The 19,187-nt window shown below is 35.6% G+C and overlaps 1 protein-coding gene across 3 annotated transcripts in view; it reads right to left on the bottom strand.

Annotated features, from left to right (window-relative positions):
- The window catches only part of LOC133520442 (uncharacterized), a 307,562-nt gene that overhangs the window by 194,554 nt on the left and 93,821 nt on the right, over positions 1-19,187 (bottom strand). Inside the window, exon 1 of one of the 3 annotated variants that reach the window (XM_061854858.1) lies at positions 8,401-8,653. The exons of the other annotated variants lie outside the window; for them this stretch is intronic. The gene's annotated coding sequence lies outside the window, so the exon portion shown is untranslated. Of the gene's footprint in view, positions 1-8,400; positions 8,654-19,187 lie in introns of those variants that run through there. 3 annotated transcript variants of the gene reach the window in all.

Below are 19,187 nucleotides of genomic sequence, written 5' to 3'. Positions count from 1 at the left end.
AGATTATCACGTGCTCCACGTGTAGACAATGGTACGATATCATCAGCTCGAGAGGCCCTTTAGCCACTTAGCAAGCTTTTGACAGACCTTGGCCCTTTTAGCCAATATTTTTCCTTAATAAGTACCTACTTATATTTTTTTTTACCCGACCGTGGAAAATTTTGCACATTTTTATAATAAAGATATAATCTTGAGTTTTATAATGATTTAATTGATTATAAGGCTAGCAGTAGCTTAATGCGTAGATTTATATAGGATTAGCTATTCGAATTTCAATAAATAACCGTGTCACATTGACAGATGTTTCATGCAAATAATCTGTAGGAAAAAACCTGTTGAAAAATTACAAAGAATTTAATTTCATCACTTTGTTTTTTTAACCAGTTGTGCGAGAGCATTACGTATATACCATGTGGAAAATTTTGTTTGTGGATTATTTTTCACGTGAGCATATCTAAGTAATGTAATAAAAAATTTGAAATACTTTGCTGCGTACTTTATGTACATTATATTTTGCTGCGTATATTTCTGCAATCAGCGTGCAGACATTTAAATTCTTCAGTTCATCATCATTATTCGTTTCACTTCTAGTACGCCGCTTGTCCCGGTCCTGAGCCAATCTCATCCAGAAGTGACCCGCAATCTTCCGAATGTCGTCCACCCAACGACCCAACGGACGCCAGGGGCTTCTTTCATCCGAAACCGGCCACCACTCCGTACAGCTGTCTCAGTCAGAGTTTACGCTAAAACTAAATATCAATATTTTTTAACAACGAATTGTTTAGACATTCATTTAAAGTTAATTTATGAGACGAACAACCCATACGTTGCTAGCCGTAACGCGGTTCCTTGCCAAGCCTCCTAATATTTTACGTATCTTAAAGTACGAATCGCGGCGTAATTCTTTGTTTTAACGAAATAACAGTTTTTAGTATGGTTACACTAAACTTCATGCTTACAATTTGAAGGAGACATCTAACCAACAAATAACTAATTTTTATAGCATTTTAACTAAAATATGTTTGATGGACGTATATGATTTTTATGAATAACGGCATGAGTGTTTACATGAGTAGCGCTACTGAATCAAAGTGCAGTCGGGCCGTTTGAGTGCCTTTCATTTAAAAGATAAGACTTTGTTGCACCTGCTATCAACAGACTAGCAAACAAGCAAGCAAACTAATGAATAACAATTTAATAAAACACTTGAATACACCTTGTTTATATGTACTTGATAATAAATTAATGATTATAATTGTATTTAGCGAATGTAATTCCTTTCGTGTACACGTTCGAACGCAACTTTGTCAGAAATACTTTGACAGAGATAGTGATATCACCGTATTCACATAGTATTTTTTTAATCATATTCTTCAATAAATAAAAAATCCAATTGTTTATAAGCAACCTGATATTGTATTTAAGTGATAGATTGTGTTTTACATATTCATGCAAAGTAATGATTATATAGAAATACTATAGTGATATCTCCGTATTCAGACCGATATATTGATGCCCCGTATTCACATACTTACTATTTTTTTTAATCATATTTTTCAATAAATAATATATATTCAATATATGGAATAATGTAATTATTCATGTGTGTACACGCAATTAATATATTAACGATGTGATTATAAATAATATATGATCATATACTTAATGAATAGTTACGTACGTATTTATACGCTTTTGTTATTTAATTCACAATTAAGAGTGGGTAAAAAAAGTGAGTATAAAGGGTTTATATAAATAAAATAGTTCATTTATACACATAAGTGTCTTGCATTATCAAGAAAGTTATAGTCACGTTAGCAATTTAAGAAACCGCCACATTTACTAGTAAAAGATACATCAAAATAATACCCTATTGTGAACCCAACTAATGGCGGCATAGTGTCGTAAAATTTACCGCCTATAAACATCAAAGAACCTGGAGCGAAACGCAAACGTAGAAATCGAGGTGTGCTGCGAAATGGCCCGTACAAAATCAAACAGCAAATATCTAGGGAAAGTCGCACTTTGCGCTAAGTACGACATTTATGTAGAATTAAGCACTCCTTTTTATTTAGTTATTTGGCGAGAAAGCATCAAAACATCTTCAAATTACTATATTAAGATATAGTATTTTTCAAATTATTCATGTGTGTAATTCTATGTATGTAACTACATCACTTAATACTTATGTCAACATATTGATGTATGAATCATCTTGAGTATAAAGTACAGTTAAGATAAGTCATTGATTATCTTATTAATCGATTTCTTAAATATATTGTTAGTATACACTCCGAAGTATGTCGACCAACGTATGATATGCACAACATAAAAAAAAACAACTTTTAATACTTATAACTTAGCAAAAATAAATGAAGCGAAGTTGTGCACGGCACGGAAGTACAAATAAAAGATTGATCGCTGACCTGACCTACCCAGGTATACTTTCGACTGTTTTAAGGAATACCACGCGATTAGGTGGATCACGGAATTACTTGTATATAAAAATAAATACTCGTTTACTTACAATATTCAACGCAATTAGAAATCTGTCCAATAGTAGGTAGCTGAAGCGATCGACATCAAAAGCAAAGTGATTTGCTAAGATTTAGTTAGTGGAAACTCGTTAGGATCGCATAGCTATTTATCTCTTAAAGCTAAATGAAAAGTTATAGAATGTTAAAGTTTTAGCTAAGAATGTTACAAAAGTAATGTAAAACTTTATACTTAATCAGATTTTATGAAAAAAATAGTAGAGCATAGTTGAAGAGCTTTTAGAAGGCAATGAAAGCATGAGTACATTTTAGCATTTTACTAGCGTACGGGCTGTTCCATTGCTATTTTAAATCGGCCTTCAAGCCGCTAAAGAGAGGTACCGGGTTGCCCTACGCTCATTTCCATTAATAAATGAAGAAATGTAAATACAGAGTTATTTTAGGAACCTGCAACAATGACTTAAGTAATTATTATTTTGTAGGTAAGTTTAAGTTCAAGGTAAACCTTGATTTTAGGACAAATAATATGTAGTCGAGAGTAACATAATTCAATTTGGAAGTAAATTCTGTAAATACACATTACAAACCTGTAATTCAAACAACCATTTGCCGTTATCGGTTAGGAATTTTGAAATAAAACGATTGATGGTTATCAGTGTCAAGCTACGGGTACCTGCAACGTATAACAGGCAAAGTATGGCAAGATGTATTTATTAACTTAGAACTTATTTGCATTTTTAAACAGACTACTAGTTCTATTTTTGTTATTGTAAGGTTTGATGGCTTCTAAATATGTCATGTGTCTGGATATATCCGGCCATGGAAACCCAGGCTACAAAGTTAACGAATCAACGAGGGAGTTGCGAGGGGGACATAATGCCTTCCTCTGACATTGATCATGAACTAAAGAGATTGAAGGATACGAGTATGTGATCCGTGTGGATGCATATCAATTTTATTTTAACCGAATACTGAATTAGAGAGTGATAGTATTTTTTATATATGTGTATGTCAATATCATTCAAAATTAAGTTGTATTACGGTACCGATAAAAACGAACGTTATTCAAAATGTGTGATTTAAGTTATACAGCGGCTTGAAAAAATAGGGACACTATTTGTAACTACCATAATGAACGAATACTTTATTCAACTCTGAATCAATAAAAACAACATTTACTCGTACTAAAATGGCCCGTCTGAAAATATGAAAGGAGTAATTTACTTATATAAGGTGCTAACAAATTAGCTACTAATATTTTATAGCAATAATTTTATAGTACTCTGCTCCTGGATTATATTTAAGTACGAAACATTATAGGTTTCATTATGTTTTTTTTTTGGAGAAAATTGGAAAACTGCTCCGTATAAACACCCTAATAATGAGGTAGGTAAAGCCCGACCAGAAATATATGATCATTGTCAAGAGGGCGCGTCTATTCTTTCAGTTCAGTTTAGTATGAAAAATTTAGGTATATAGGTCAGGCTTTAATTAAATGACACCTCATTGAACAGATTTTTTTTACCTTTTTGACCCTACTCTTAACTGGCTACTTTACGTTAATAAATCAAATGACACGTTGATTATGATATTTAAGACGTTTTTTTCCTAAATGGCTTTTACTCCTCGCCAATTTTAGCAAGGTGGATTCTGCCAATGTCAAGGTGTAGACTTTTGATATTTAAGACGTTTGTTGACACAAGAGAAAGTGTTTAACATGTTGTCAGTTAAATGCACTTGATGATTATATTTAGATACGTTAATAATTTATTTTTTGTTGGGTAGGTAAATTAAAACAAAAAAAATATATTAAGTTTTCTTATTTTATATATAACGTTATTTTTTAAATGTCTTTGAAAATCTCGGCAGCTTATTTGTTAGTAGGTACCTTATAATTTCGTATTGGTACTATACTTGACAGATTTAAAAAAGTAACACAATATGTCATGCATTACACCCATAAAACACAACGATGACACCGCCGTGAGCGTGTCACATGTAACGTCCGATACCATTTCAAATTGGACCTTCCCAAGGCCGCGGCGAGCGTGACGAGGTGATGCATGACACTTGCGCGAGCGCACGCTACCCGGGGCTCGATTCTGATTTAACATCTTGTCACGGTTTTGATCTTATTTTGATTCGACTTTGAAGATCACTTAGTGTTGCCATGCTTACGATAATTATCGTACATGTACGATAATTTCGGCTTCGGTACGATGTAGGTACGTTCCAAAGAGGATTATCGTACGCAACATTACGATAATTTCAGCCCTTGGATGATGCCACCTAAAAAGTCTAGTATTTAAACCAAAATATGATTTTTCCTTGATAAATAAGCTAAAATTAGCACCTTTTGAGTTTGCGGCTTCTTGGTGTAAGTCAAAAATGTCGAAATTTCCTGTAAACCGTTGGGTTCTATCACAAATATACACAAAGATAAAACCATTTTTATTCATTATATATTGGAAATTTAAGCTTAATTTGTAAGAAATTTTTGGAGTAATGCCTTTTTTATAGGCGTACATTATTTTTAATGGTGTATCAAATATGATAATTCTCTTCCTCTCACCTGGCAACACTGAGATCACTCACGCTAATTGATGCATGCGAAATGAAGTGGTGTTTGAGATGCGCGCCAATCACTAAGACGATCGTCAAGGTCGTTTTAAAACCAGTTTAAAAGTATAAGAAGTTGTTGAATTAAAATCGGCCTCCCGGTGTTACAATCAGAAGCCGCGTTCAAACTTAACTTATCGTTTGCTTATCGTTTTGTTGGGAGCGAGTGAAGTACGACTGTCGGAGTCTTCTGACTTTTGTATTGCTTTAATGCAATGGGTCCCATATAGACGTTTGATTCTAAAAACGAACCTGAACGATTGATATCATCAATAAAAAATTGTCATCTAGCCTATTGTACGTTAGAATTGGCCACCTGCACTTGTTATTTGCGTGCCATGGGAGCACCTGAACCTGATACACTTCTTTTTCAATATTTTGGATTGTTTTCGGTCGGACATGCTAACAATTTTGAACATGCTAAAAATTAACTAAGTTTAAAGTTTAACTCGCTTGTCTTAGTCACGTGCGTAACATGTTTCGGAGAGCTTAGGTCTCTATTTTCAAGCACTAACAATGTATAAGCATTGAGCAGCGGTCACAATGCCAGGGCGCAGTGTACCACATCTTCGGCTCTCCGAAACGTGTCGCGCGAGTGAGTTAAACCGTAAAATTAGTTTAGTGTTGTTCTGACTCATGATAGTTTAAATTCAATTATGCTAACTATTCTTTGTAAGGCATACAAAAACTGAAAACAATGTACTTAATTTTTTACCGCTCAACTAGTACGTGCTCATGTTTTATGCGTATGTTCTGTTATTAATAGAGTACACAATTAAATACCGCAACACATTCACATTATTTCTATAAATTTGCTGCATTTAGTCATGGGTAATGTATGTCCCACAGCTTCTCTGTACGCCGTATGTCAATTACACGTACGTCAATTTCACGGATGAGTTTGTTGTGCATGCGATGATTTGACACATTACGGTCTCGGTGTGAATATGGGCTTTAGCATAGATAAGAATAAGTAATAATATTACCATACAGAAATGACTTTTTTTACAAAGCCCATGTTTGACAGCAATTCAGGGACGAATCATTGGTGCGCTGTCAACGTCAAGCAACGCCACAGACTATATATAAGACCAAATGACACACATTATCTTATCGGTGGTTGTGACGCAAAGGAACGTCAAGTTATTATTATAGCCAACCCCAATAATTGCTCGTTACAACGCTGAGCCGAACGTAGCCATGTGAACCCGAAAGGTTCATTGTCACCCCACTGGTGAAAGCTATGAACAATATATGATCCTTGGTATGGCAATATTATTTAGGCATATTCCTCCCGCCTAAAAATAAGATGGCAGTGAAATAGCTAAAAAAGTCGCTTAAGATATGTTGAAAAAGTTGAAGTATGCAAAGTTTATGTTCGATGTATATTTAGCTTACCAAGAGCTCTCGCAAGACTGTCAAGATGGTCTTTCAGACTAACCAGTGATATTACAATACTTTATCATTATTCTAGTACGTGTCATCCACGATGACGCGCAGATTTGCCAAATCTAACCTTTAATAAGATGACAATACGAGTCAAGGCGCGCGTCGTCGTGAATAACACGATCTATCAAACTCTAATGTACAATATTGTTAGTTTTTTCAGTACCTATTTAGTTTAGGAAAATGGAATATAGGTAATTGCAAATTACGCCACTACGATTGATATAAGGAAGAAAGTCGGATTAGCTACGCCATTTATAACATATGAATTCACACTGATCTCTGATTTGTTGGATTTGTCTTTGCCCCGATTAGCAGAATAGCTATTAAAATATCGGAAAAAAATCACAAAAATATGATGAAGTTTTCCTCATGGTCGTACGGGGCATGTTCACGTGTCGGCAAATCTTTAAATTTATTTCTTCTTGCGCCTAATCAGAAAGCTCAGCTACGGCTAAGCAATTGAAAATACATTCATTGACTGCCTTACGAAGTTCGTCGGGACTGCTAGTAACCAATATACATAATTATGTCGTCCTTACTTTATAGGAAAATCTATGAAAGACTAAACATAGAAATAAACTTACTCCTCTGTCGCAGTGACCTAAATTTTCTTGGCTTCCAGGCCTCGGAGGAGGAGGAAAAATAAATATGGTTTAAATTAAAATTTATTTTATATATGGATGTGATGTGAATCATCCTTTTTTTGTACAGCAAAATCTACTTTGTCTTTTAGCAAACAATATAGGGTTCGAGGAAATGGTGGTCATAAAAGCGACTAATGACGATAGATAGAAAAAAGTGTGTGATCTAACGAAATGCGTCAACTTAAGTACGTACATATGTATGGCTTGCTTTGGAGCGTAATAACATTGGTATCGTAGTGAATAAGCCTCTTTTATCGTGCCTTATAATCATCTGTAAGCCTAAAACGTTCGAACAATGACACAATAAAAGGATTGTGACAACGCTTAAAATCAAACCATAGTTTAATGTTCATATGGTTTGATATTACGACTAATTTATATTTTTAGACTTATGTTAAATAAATAAATATTAAATCAACCTAGCCCCAAACTAAGCAAAGTACGAGCTTGGGAACTAGGCGAAGATATACATACTTGTATAGATAAATACAAATATATATATATATATATATATGTACATAGAAAACGCCCATGACTCAGGAACAGATATCTGTGTTCATTACACAAATAAATGATGCCCTTACCGGGATTCGTAACCAGGACCATTGGCTTCATAGGACACTATTCACTAGGCCAGACCGCCGTTCGTCACGGTGTCGGAAGTTATTAAAGTGCTCACCAAAAGGCTGAACTATAGCAGTATGCGTATTTGTCGTGCAGCTTTTTAAAGAACAAATATTCATGCTCATCACGCAAATGTCCTTACAGGGATTTGAACCCAGGACCATCGGCTTCATTTGTAGGGTCACTAGTATTACTACCGGCTAGACCAGACAGATCGCCAAAAGTTAAATATACCGATGATAGTTTAATGTTACAAAGTATAACGCTTCAAAATAGTTACTTCATAGTTGTCGATAATAGTTGCTGTTGATTGTGGTTAATTAAAATCTAAAGACATTTTTTTTCAAAGACGCTAGAGTTTGTTGTCCCCTCCGTGGCACACACTTGGATTTTGGTGAATGTTTACACCTTACATCAACAAGTTTAAGTCAAATTATACAAACGGAAAAATGGCATATGCGCAAGTTTACCATGGTACGATTTGTGTAAATATCTTTGCATACCCGCTGTAGAACAGATTTTTAAGTGACTGTACATAGACATAGATCCCATAGTAAATATACACTTACCGCTATCGTTATCGGTAACATCTGTTGTCAGCTGGACGACAACTGACACCTCATACGTGTCGCGCTCCAGAGTGCCTCGAGTCCACGGCTAGGAACTATGATTGTATCATCACCACACTGCACTGTCACGACCACCGATCACAAGTCACTTAGCATTACTGATCATTAAAACTGGATTTGTAACACTGTTTGGTAGTTATGAATTTACAACACTGCCTTTTGGTTTGATGGTTAAGCTCGATTAATTTTTCATAACAACTGTTCGTGTTGCACTTTCGTGTATTTAAATCTATCTTCATCAAATTTTGGATGATAAAGTTAATTTAAATGTGAATGACTATACAAATAAAAAAGACGGTTTATAGCAACCTTGTGCTTTATTTTCTTACCGCGAAAAGATAAAGCGTGATAAGAATACAAATTTAAACAATTTTTCATTTTTATTTTAATAATCATGTGCTTTGTATTCTAAAAAAATTATGAAATACTTGTATGTTTAATAGTATGTAGTTTTTATGTAGGTACCTATTTATCTTGTTTATCTGCAGTTGTAAAAATACGTGTAAATACTGATTTCTATTTTTCTTCACGATAAGACGTTGACGTTGGGTATCAAATGTACCAGTCAACGTAAGTACGGTTGTTTCCGATTTCTTTCAGTTATAAAATAATATACTTGTAAAATAATGTAGTTACGTAGACATTGTTAATGGTAATCAATTTATTAACTTCGATAGTTATACTAACCTTGTACTAACTTAATGAAAAACCATGGTCGCTATTTTATTTTTTAATAGAATTATAGCTTAGTGCCTGGGAACAAAGATAGTTACTTTTATATTCAATCTTAAGAAAATGGACACCCTGAAGCCTAATTTACTTTGCCAGTCTAAAGGTCGTCTCATTAATTACTTAACAATAGGTAGAACAAATTATTGAACGATAGTGGTTAAAATGGCATGACAGTGCCCCTGTAAGTATCGCGAGCGATCGAAGCACGTGACGAGCCGGCCCGGAAAACGACGCGCGCGCAGGCATAGACAATCCTTGAAAACGGCAAACGAAAACAAATGAAAAACAAACAAATTAAAAAAACTTACTCCACTTTGTAAAGTGTAAAGAGAACTCTAGAAAAACACATTAAACGCGACGCAATTGAATGTTGAGTTGAATTGTTATTTCCGCTAATCTCTACTCATTTTGTACTGTTTATGTGGAACTGGGCATGTTCTTTACATCTCTGATCTCCATAACAATGATCATAGAACAATAACTGCAGATAAATAAGCGTTTTCCGTATGTACGTGGGACATGAATATTCATACCAGTTAAATAGCACTGCCACTGAGATTTCAGGATATTTTTGTCGTTTATTTAAGCAAAATCTGGACACACGTCAATTGATTCAAATTCGCGCGTTTACCGGCGACAATGTCAAGTGCAAGATCATCGAAGGAAACGATAAGGGTATTGTTTATCACACTCGGCCCTACAGCATCAAGATAAGTGCATCCCGTTCGAACAATGCGTAAAAAGGTGAAGAACACTTGATAAGGCACATTACTGTCGGTACGAACCTGGCGTCGCGCGCGTGCGGTCCGCACGGAGATCGCCGCGCGAATGGCGGGCGAGTCTTCTGCTATTGTTTACAATGGTAATTGCGAGCATTTTCACGGTGAGGAAAACTGTCTGCAACCCTCGTGAGCCACGTGAACTTGGTTGCTGTTTGAAAGGACATAGTAAGGACAGGCAGCTTTTCTTTTGCGTTTTTAATTTGTTTTTACAGTTGTACATATTAGTAAGATAGATAATTAGAGACCTGTTTGCAGCTTGCAACCCCTGAGAAGCTACTCACGGACAGTAGACTTGATAAGGTATTTTTTTTTTGTAGTGAATAATTTGTTTTATGCCTAATACCTGTTTGTCCAATTGTAATTGTACATATTAAAAAGATTTAAGACATATTTGGAATAGTGTCCCTAACCCTAGCGACTCATGTATTTACTAACATACCAACGATAGTAGTTTAAAAGAGCTTAGCAGGGGCAGCCTTAACCCGAGGCCCCGGGGGGCAGATTTTTTCCTTTGCTTTTTTTATAGATGGTATCTTTTTTTATGCTGAGTAAAATAAAAGCGAGTAGGCTCTATCAGGGAAGCGACTTGTAGAAAGTCCCTTCAGGAGAACCGAGCTGGGTTATTTTATTAACCGACTTCAAAAAAGGAGGAGGTTCTCAATTCGACTGATTTTTTTTAATTTTTTTTTTATGTATGTTACTCAATATCTCCGAGAATCATGAACCGATTTTCAATTTTTTTTCAATCGAACGGGTATAACCCCGAGATGGTCCCGTTGACACCAAGTCGGGGTCTGATGACGGGATCTTGGAGAAATCGAGGGAACTCTTCAAATGTTATAGGTGCATGTCTGGCGCTTTTGGTAATTTTTGAAGTTGGTTTTATTTTTTGTTAAAAAGTTTTATGACGTACTAAGACTAGCTTGGTACGATACAAATAGCTTTTTTTTTTGCTAGACGTTTAGACTTGAAATAACCTTATATGGGGCAGCTTTTGTATGTTTTATTCAAAATGTGTAAACCAAACAAGATTGTTATTATCGTTTATTTTGTTTGTATTACCTGTCAAAAGGAGACTGGTGACCTATCCGCAATGTTAATTACCAAAAAAGAATCATAAGTAAGTTTTATTTTTAGTTTTCATTCACAATGTACTCGTAAGGTCACTACTTTTAATACAAATTTTTCACTTCGTTTTCACGTCAGATTTTCTAAATAAATTCTCAATTGCCAAAACAAGTCACTTGCCGAGGTAACCATTGTACACTGGCTTAGATGTAATTGGATCCTGATTTTAGAATAATTAGTTAATAACTGATTCTGACGTAGAATCAATTAATTTCTCGTTTGCTCTGATCGAGTTCTTGACCTTAATTTTCCTGTTACATGTAACCGTTCCGTTATTTCCTCTGTATTGTTATTTGTCTGTTATTGTCTTCTTTTATACTGATTTAAGAAAACTCACGGAACCAAAGACATGTAAATAATAAAAACTGATAGTTTTAATGTGATCGCCATTATTATTGACGATCATACAGGGATAAGTTCGCCTTTGTTGTATTTAATTTAATCTGTTACTGTGTTTTTTGTGTTATTATTTCTATGCACAATAAAGTATATACATACATACATACATACATTATTATAGCTGACGTGACATAGTGAAATGTAAATTCCTAGTACATATATATTTATGATTGAGATTTGTATTGGCCGAATACTTATATGTTTTTCGTATTGGCTTTTGTTTGAAATGTGCATATATACTAGTACACCACCTATACCAATAGCGATATTATCGCCTTATAAATATACAAATAAATATCAGTGGCGACCCGCCCCGGCTTCACACGGGTATATAGTAAAGCGTGATTTTATTCTGACATAATTAGCAAACATCGTCATATTTCAACCTATTTACACAAAACCTTAAATTATACACTTAAACCTTCCTCAAGAATTAGTCTATTGACAGGTGAAAGCCGCATGAAAATACGTTCAGTAGTTTTTGAGTTTATCGCGAACATACAGACAGACACGGCGGAGGACTGTATAAGGCGTAGTGATAATACCGAGACCTTGCTGTGATTTTACCGTTGTATTGTATTGTGACGCAGTTCGTAGCTGAGGACCGACCGCGAAAATCGAAATTCGCAAATTGCGGGGATTTTTCTCTTTTATTCTCACTAAGACGTAATTCGACTGACAAAGAAAAATGCCCGCAATTGACAAACTTCGATTTTTGTGGTTATAGCCCTGATTATGAGTTTGTGTTCACCTGACGAAGCCTGCGTTGCGGATATAAAATTATGGTCCTTGCTAAATCGCGCCATTTACATATGGCGTATTTTACATGGAGATTGATCGTCTTCATTAATAACTTGTCTATAATCTAGCTTAATGTCGAATCAGTGAAACTGGTTATTCAAAACTCGTCCACCAGCTTCCCTCACATTATATCTTCAAAAAGTTATTTCTGTTGTTAATTTACTACGTCATGGTTTTTTTTTTTAATTCGTGGGACATCAATGGTGATAATGGCGATGGCCGTGTAATATTCGGATGAAATTTGACGTAAATCATAAATCATTCGTTACAGACAATATTGGTAGACATTTTTTTTATACTACGTCGGTGCAAGCATACGGCCCGCCTGATGGTAAGCAGTCTCCGTAGCCTATGGACGTCTGCAACTACAGAGGAGTTACATGCGCGTTGCCGACCCTAACACTCCTCACCCTCGTTGAGCTCTGGCAACCTGGAGTATTAGAGTAAAATAAAATAAAATAAATATTGATTAAACTACATAATGTGTTTTAAGTTTTAACGGCCTTCTGGCCTGGTTGGGATTGCAGGGTATATCATGAATATTGTTCCTGAGTAATGGATTGTGACTAAGTAAGTATTAATATATGTGGCGTTTCACAGAAAAGGTACCTTATGGCTCCAATCCGCTCCAATACTTAGCTTAGCTTGTGGGGCTAGGTCAATTTGTGTCAGATTGCCCCATAACATTTTAGAGTCGGATAAAGCTGACTTTCCAAGTCTGCATGGCATTAGTAATGATAATGTATGGCAATGACATCATTAATATGAAATTTCTATGAAAATATAACTCTCTCTTAGACTGAGACGGACTCTATTGCATTATATTTTAATGTCAATGCAGGGCAGCATTAGCATCAGGCAGATCGTAATGTTCCTGTTTAATGTTTTGACGGTAGGCACATTAAACCAATAGATAGGTAGGATAGGTTCGTTGGGTTGCTTCAGATGCCCGAAGAGCAACATGTCCAGAAACAGGAGCCTCGCATAGCGGGGCTCCGTCGACTCAGAGAACGGCACAAAGATTTTCACGTTTCATGATATGCTTAGGAAATTTACGATCTGCCTGATCTTACGATCGGCCGCCAACATTGACATTCAAAATACGTGTACCTAACTTTGAACTTGGAATTTATTGGGAGAATACCTACAGTTTTATGCATGATGGGGCAGGATAAACGTAGATTAATCTATTAAAATATATTTATTAGTTACTCAGTAAAACGCTTAATGAACAATAAAACGAATTTGAATTTCAAAATCAATTGTAATATTGCAAAAACTTCTAAAATAGACTATGAGAGTCTAAATAAATGGCTCATTAAATCTCAGCTATAAATTATTTGCACGTGTTTTTTTTTATTTACGGGCCATTTGATACCTGTTGAGAAATAATTAACATATGTAATGGATTTTTTGTCTCATACGTCGTATATCGCATCAATCGGAACACAGTTTTTTATGGACAACACGTTTTGTTCATTGAATATGAATATAGTAGCTCACGTAATATACTTTTGTAGGTAGCCCCGCAGACGTGTTTAGTTACGCTGATCGTATTGATAACGACAATAATATTATGTCAGCTTCTGAGACCGTGCAACAGTGAGATTTGACTCATTTTGATTATCGTTGTTGACACAATAGATGCTACCATCACGCCTAATTTTAACGTTACTCTATATACTTTTACCTTAATATGTACCTACATACCTATTTAGAAGTTGGAAGTATCATTCGTTTTGAGAAAAGATACAATATAAACTTCCTATATATATGATATGCACTAGCAACACCGGCTTCCGAAACGTCGGAAGGGAGGAGCCCAAGCGATATCTCACCGTACAAATCGTTCCGCCATTTTTGCGGGGGGGAAACGTGCACACAGTCGCACTACTCACTCACTACATACAAAATCCAATCTGTAATGATACAAATACATAGAAAATCATCAAATACGTCAAAGACAAATTTTGCACATCTCGATCTCTTTTTGTGTATGGACGAGTCACAACATGCACCGCCATAGGTACAGTTGTACCTATGCTTCGGCAGAGGGGAAATAGAACGAATGCCGTCTGTCTTCCCGGCGTTGCTCGAAGGCATCAGTCATTAAAATAAGGTAATCGAGTGGTATTGACCAGCACTCGTTTTCAATTCTATTAGTAGAATTTAAATGCCTAGTAGTTGATTTTATTAAAATCGAGCGGCCAAAATTAAAAAATCGGCCCCCTAGCCCCAAACTAAGCAAATCTTGTACTATGGGTACTAGGCGAAGATATACAAACGTACATACATAAATACAGGGATTTGAACCCGGGACCATCGGCTTTATAGGCAGGGTCACTAGTGTCACTACCCACCAGGCCAGACCGGTCATCCCGGTTAAAAGATAGACATAGGTACTTACGACAATTTCGCAACATGACGACGATGTCACATTCATAATATTTGCAATATCACGACCTGTCAAAAAAGAATCACAAATCGCGCCCCGACTTAAAGATAAACAAGCAAAGCAGATTGTTTAAAAAATGCCGCACCCGTCCAGACGAGTTAATAAGAAAATTATCTTTAAGGATCATGCAAACTGGGGGGTCGTTACAATCACATACCGCGCTCGGACGAGTCTAAGATATAGGATAACCAGTATAATAGTTTTCCGATCATACGTAGTTGTCACTATTCGAACAGGTCAAGTAAGAGTGGATAGCCAAAGAAGTTGATTTATCAACGCTCACGGAATGAAAGAGAATACTTGGCCTCGTGACCGTCGACTTACGGACTGATGACCAGTAATTTATAAAAGGGTTTAGTGAAATTAAGACTGAGGCTGTATTGGCAAAAGATAGTGATCGTGCAAATAAGTGGTTTTAAGGTAAAATTTCGACTGTAAAACGTGGGAAATAAATAGTATACAAATTATTAAATACTTAGATCTAGATCTGGTGAGACTTTCCGTACATGTAAAAAAATCTCCACTTTTGATAAATTTGATTACTCGTAATACGTAGAATTCCTTAGCGGAAGATTTATAACTTGAAGTTAATCATTAAAAAACAATATGCAGACAAAATTTTCTATACAAATTTCCTACCGTAATCTATGTTAGATAATAATTCTATTAAATTTGTTATTTTCCAAATGCTTTCGACAGATGTTAATTATTTATTTGTTGTGTATATTTACAGCTATTTTTAAGTTGTGTTTTTAAAAATATTTTATTTACATATACTTACATACGTACATAATGAAATCTTATTTATTTATTTACACGACAGCAGCAGCGTTACTTTTTCAATGTTACTGCTGTATCCAATATAAATTATATGACTTATACTGGGGTTCACATTAGTAGGAAAATGTAGGAGTGTCCCACCGATGCCTGATATGTACGTACGGCCCGATTCAAATAATGCTTCTAAGAAATCAGAGCGGTACGATACCGATCTGTCAGTGTCAAAAATGACATTTGTTCAAGCAATAAAGTTTCTTTTGACACTGACAGATCGATATCGTACCGCTGTGACTTCTTGTAATCATTGTTTGAATCGGGCCGTTGTAAGGCACTTTAAGACACATACAGTGATCTGATTGTGGTAGTCCTGCAAATAAGCCTGACCAGAGAAATTATTACTGATAGCTTCTAGGTACTGCCGTGTAGTTAGGACCATGTGGATGTGGCTTAAGCTTAATATCTCATGAATGTAAGCCACGTGTGGACGACGGTCTTACGGCGCGGTTCGTTGCTTCAGCTAACAACCTTTATCCTGTCGTGTAAAATGCGATTATCTTCTGTTAGTCAGCGTTGTTGTAATGGGGAATCATTCTCTTATATACTTATTAAATTAATGGAACAATAACTATGTAAATTAAATAATGTTTTGTTTTGTTTTTTTTTTTACTTTGTCCATACGATTGACGCTTGGAAGTGTGGCATCGTCACTCATCTTTCTCGCGATGTCCCGGCCTTTTGCCACGGTGCATGGGGTTACTACCTTTATACCAAGTATCTCTCTATACTAGGACCTCTATAACTAGTATGTGCGTAATATTACGATTTAAACTGTCTTTCCACTGAAGCAGAGATGAGCGGAGATTAGAAGAGACGTTCAGGAGTCAATCAATAGCATTGGTTCTCTTCTCCGCTCCGCTAGTTTACAACCAATGCTATTGGTTGATTCCCGCACGTCTTCTCTCATCGCTGCCTCAGTGGAGAGGTAAATTATTTATTCGACTGACCTAGGGGTTTATTTGCCCTAGGGCCAAGGGGGGTATGGCCCGGGGCGGCAGGCTACAAAGAGCGGCAAAACAGTGTTTTTTTCCTTAATGTAACAATAACATGTATTTCATTTGAAATACAATAATCACATAATGGGGCGGCGAATGTAATTGACCCGGGGTCTTAAATATTTAAATACGCCCCTCAAAGGTGTGTACTGTGACTACCATATAGTTATTATGTGTATTGTTATTATTTTATACATATGTCAGCGCCAGATTGAAAAATCAGGCAGATCGTAAAGTTCCTGTGTAATGTTTTGACGGTAGTCACATTAAACCTGATCTTACGATCGGCCGCCGACACACATTTTTTATTTACGATAGTCACACATACCCGTCATTCTATACGTCGTGACATGGAAAATCTCAACATATTTAACACGGTGATTACAATAGTCTATTCCTTACTAATGTTTCCGTTAAATAGATTTGACGTAATTGGCCTTAAGCACATGATAATTATTTTAATTTATGTACCTATGTATTTCTAGGATACCTGATAAAATCATGAAACTGGTTGCACTTCGTGCGTTTTCTCATTTTCCTTTTATTGTAATCATTCATAGGAAATATAATCAAGTAGCTTTAAGGACGATCCAATCTTATTAAATACAGGTTGCAACTTCGTGAGTACCTAGGTACAATAATACGCATTATGTGCAATTTAATATGCATTCTTATTTTATACTTAAATCCGATGCGGAAAGAGATGTTGCATAAGGTATTTTTTTTTTGTTGCGTAAATATGACGACTTATTACTTCGATTGCCATTGAATTGCTGGGGAAAAGTGGCCAAAGTCTGGGATCGAATCAGCGTCTGCGCATCTGAGGTACTACCGCGAACACCGATGTTTGCAAATTGCGGGCATCTTTCTCTTTTACTCCAATAACATATAGATAATACAGTATCCGAATAGATGTGCATTAAAAAAATCCAAATGAGCAATTACAATTCTTCAAAATTCTGCTAGCAAAGTATGCTATCAGAATTGAATTTTTTAGTAATTGTTAAAAAAAGGGCACTTAATAATATTATAAGTTGCTGTAAAACAAGATATTTTGCAGAACACGCATAATTTATCCCTATTTATAAAAAAAAAAACTATTTTGTGTCACAACCTGTATAAAATTTAATTTTTACAATGTTCACCAAAATCACTATTTTGATCGTTTAAACTATATGTCTGCCTTCCGCAAACTGGTTAAAAACGACCCGGGAACACAAACGACTTTTTCACTCAAAATTCCCAAAACCATCTGCCCAAAAAACAACTTCAATCTTTTCTTTTTCGAATATTCCATAAAAATTTAAATTCAAAATAAGCTCAAATATGCACTAAATTTATTAGAAACGGCCAGGAATTATATGAAGAAGGTCGGAGTTTTCGCGTTTTTGCAATAAGCGCCACCTAATGTAGTACTTAGCGTTTAATTTTAAATCAAAACACTTTTTACAGTACATATGGGGCTACTTTATAGCACTAGTGCGAGAAGTAGCATATTATGTTACTGTGTCGAACATTTAAAGGGCCATATGTACTGTAAAACGTTGTACGATACATGTGCGAATAGGTAATTCGCAACTCGTGTCGATTTAAAACACTCCCTTCGGTCGTGTTTTAATTTATCGCCACTCGTTTCGAATTTCCTATTTTTCGCACTTGTATCGTAATGTACTATTTTAAACTGATATGATGCATTATGGAAATTTATGGATTGAATTGTAATTTTTTATTGTAGGACGTTAGGAGGATAAAAACAAGAGCAACGTGACTGTTTACTGAAATTCATAACAGTCACCAGGAAACGATCGCGTATCATAAATTCTTACTGAAGTTCTAATTAAATGTTTGAGATGTAAAAAGAAGACATCTAAGCAAGCGATCACGATGTGATCAACATTACTTAACGAGTCGGTGAGAAAAGTACTGTATACTGCGCATATTATGGACTGATATTATTTGTGGCTTAGTAAAATAGTAAGAGCGAATCGCCTAGCGTGGTATGGGCATGTGATGCGGAGGGATGAAAGTCACGTGACGAGAAAGGTATTACGAATGAATGTGGAGGGATGGAATGGGAGAGGAAAACCTAGGAAAAGGTGGATGGATTGTGTGAGAGATGACATGAAACGAACGCGAGTGAACGATGAGATGACGGGTGACAGAAAGATATGGTAGAAAAAGACATGCTGCGCCGACCCCAAATGAATGGGATAAGGGCAAGCGAACGATGATGATTATTTGAGGCTTTCCGCAGAGAAGGGTGCTTTATGCTTATGAAGCTTTAGCCACATTTATTACTTACAGGGTTGGGTAAGGAAATACTACTTTCGGTCTTAATAAGTAACTTGCAAACTCTGCACAAATCGAGAACATTTTTTTCTGTGCTTTCATCTTATGTGTCTTATTTTTATAAAGTTTTATGCGACCATAATAAAACTTTGTAACATTTGTAGGGCCCTTGCAAAGCTTACGATCCTACATATAGTAAGTACATATTATGTTCGATGAAAATTAAATCATTATCAATCAAAGTTTTGTTTCGTTAAATTAATGAACAAAGCAAAATCAATTCTATTTTCTACCTGAAGGTTCGAGTTT

The sequence above is a fragment of the Cydia pomonella genome, chromosome 8 (genome assembly GCF_033807575.1).
Source record: "Cydia pomonella isolate Wapato2018A chromosome 8, ilCydPomo1, whole genome shotgun sequence".
In the NCBI taxonomy this organism is placed as follows: Eukaryota; Metazoa; Arthropoda; class Insecta; order Lepidoptera; family Tortricidae; genus Cydia; species Cydia pomonella.
This window is presented reverse-complemented; position numbering and strand designations above follow the sequence as displayed.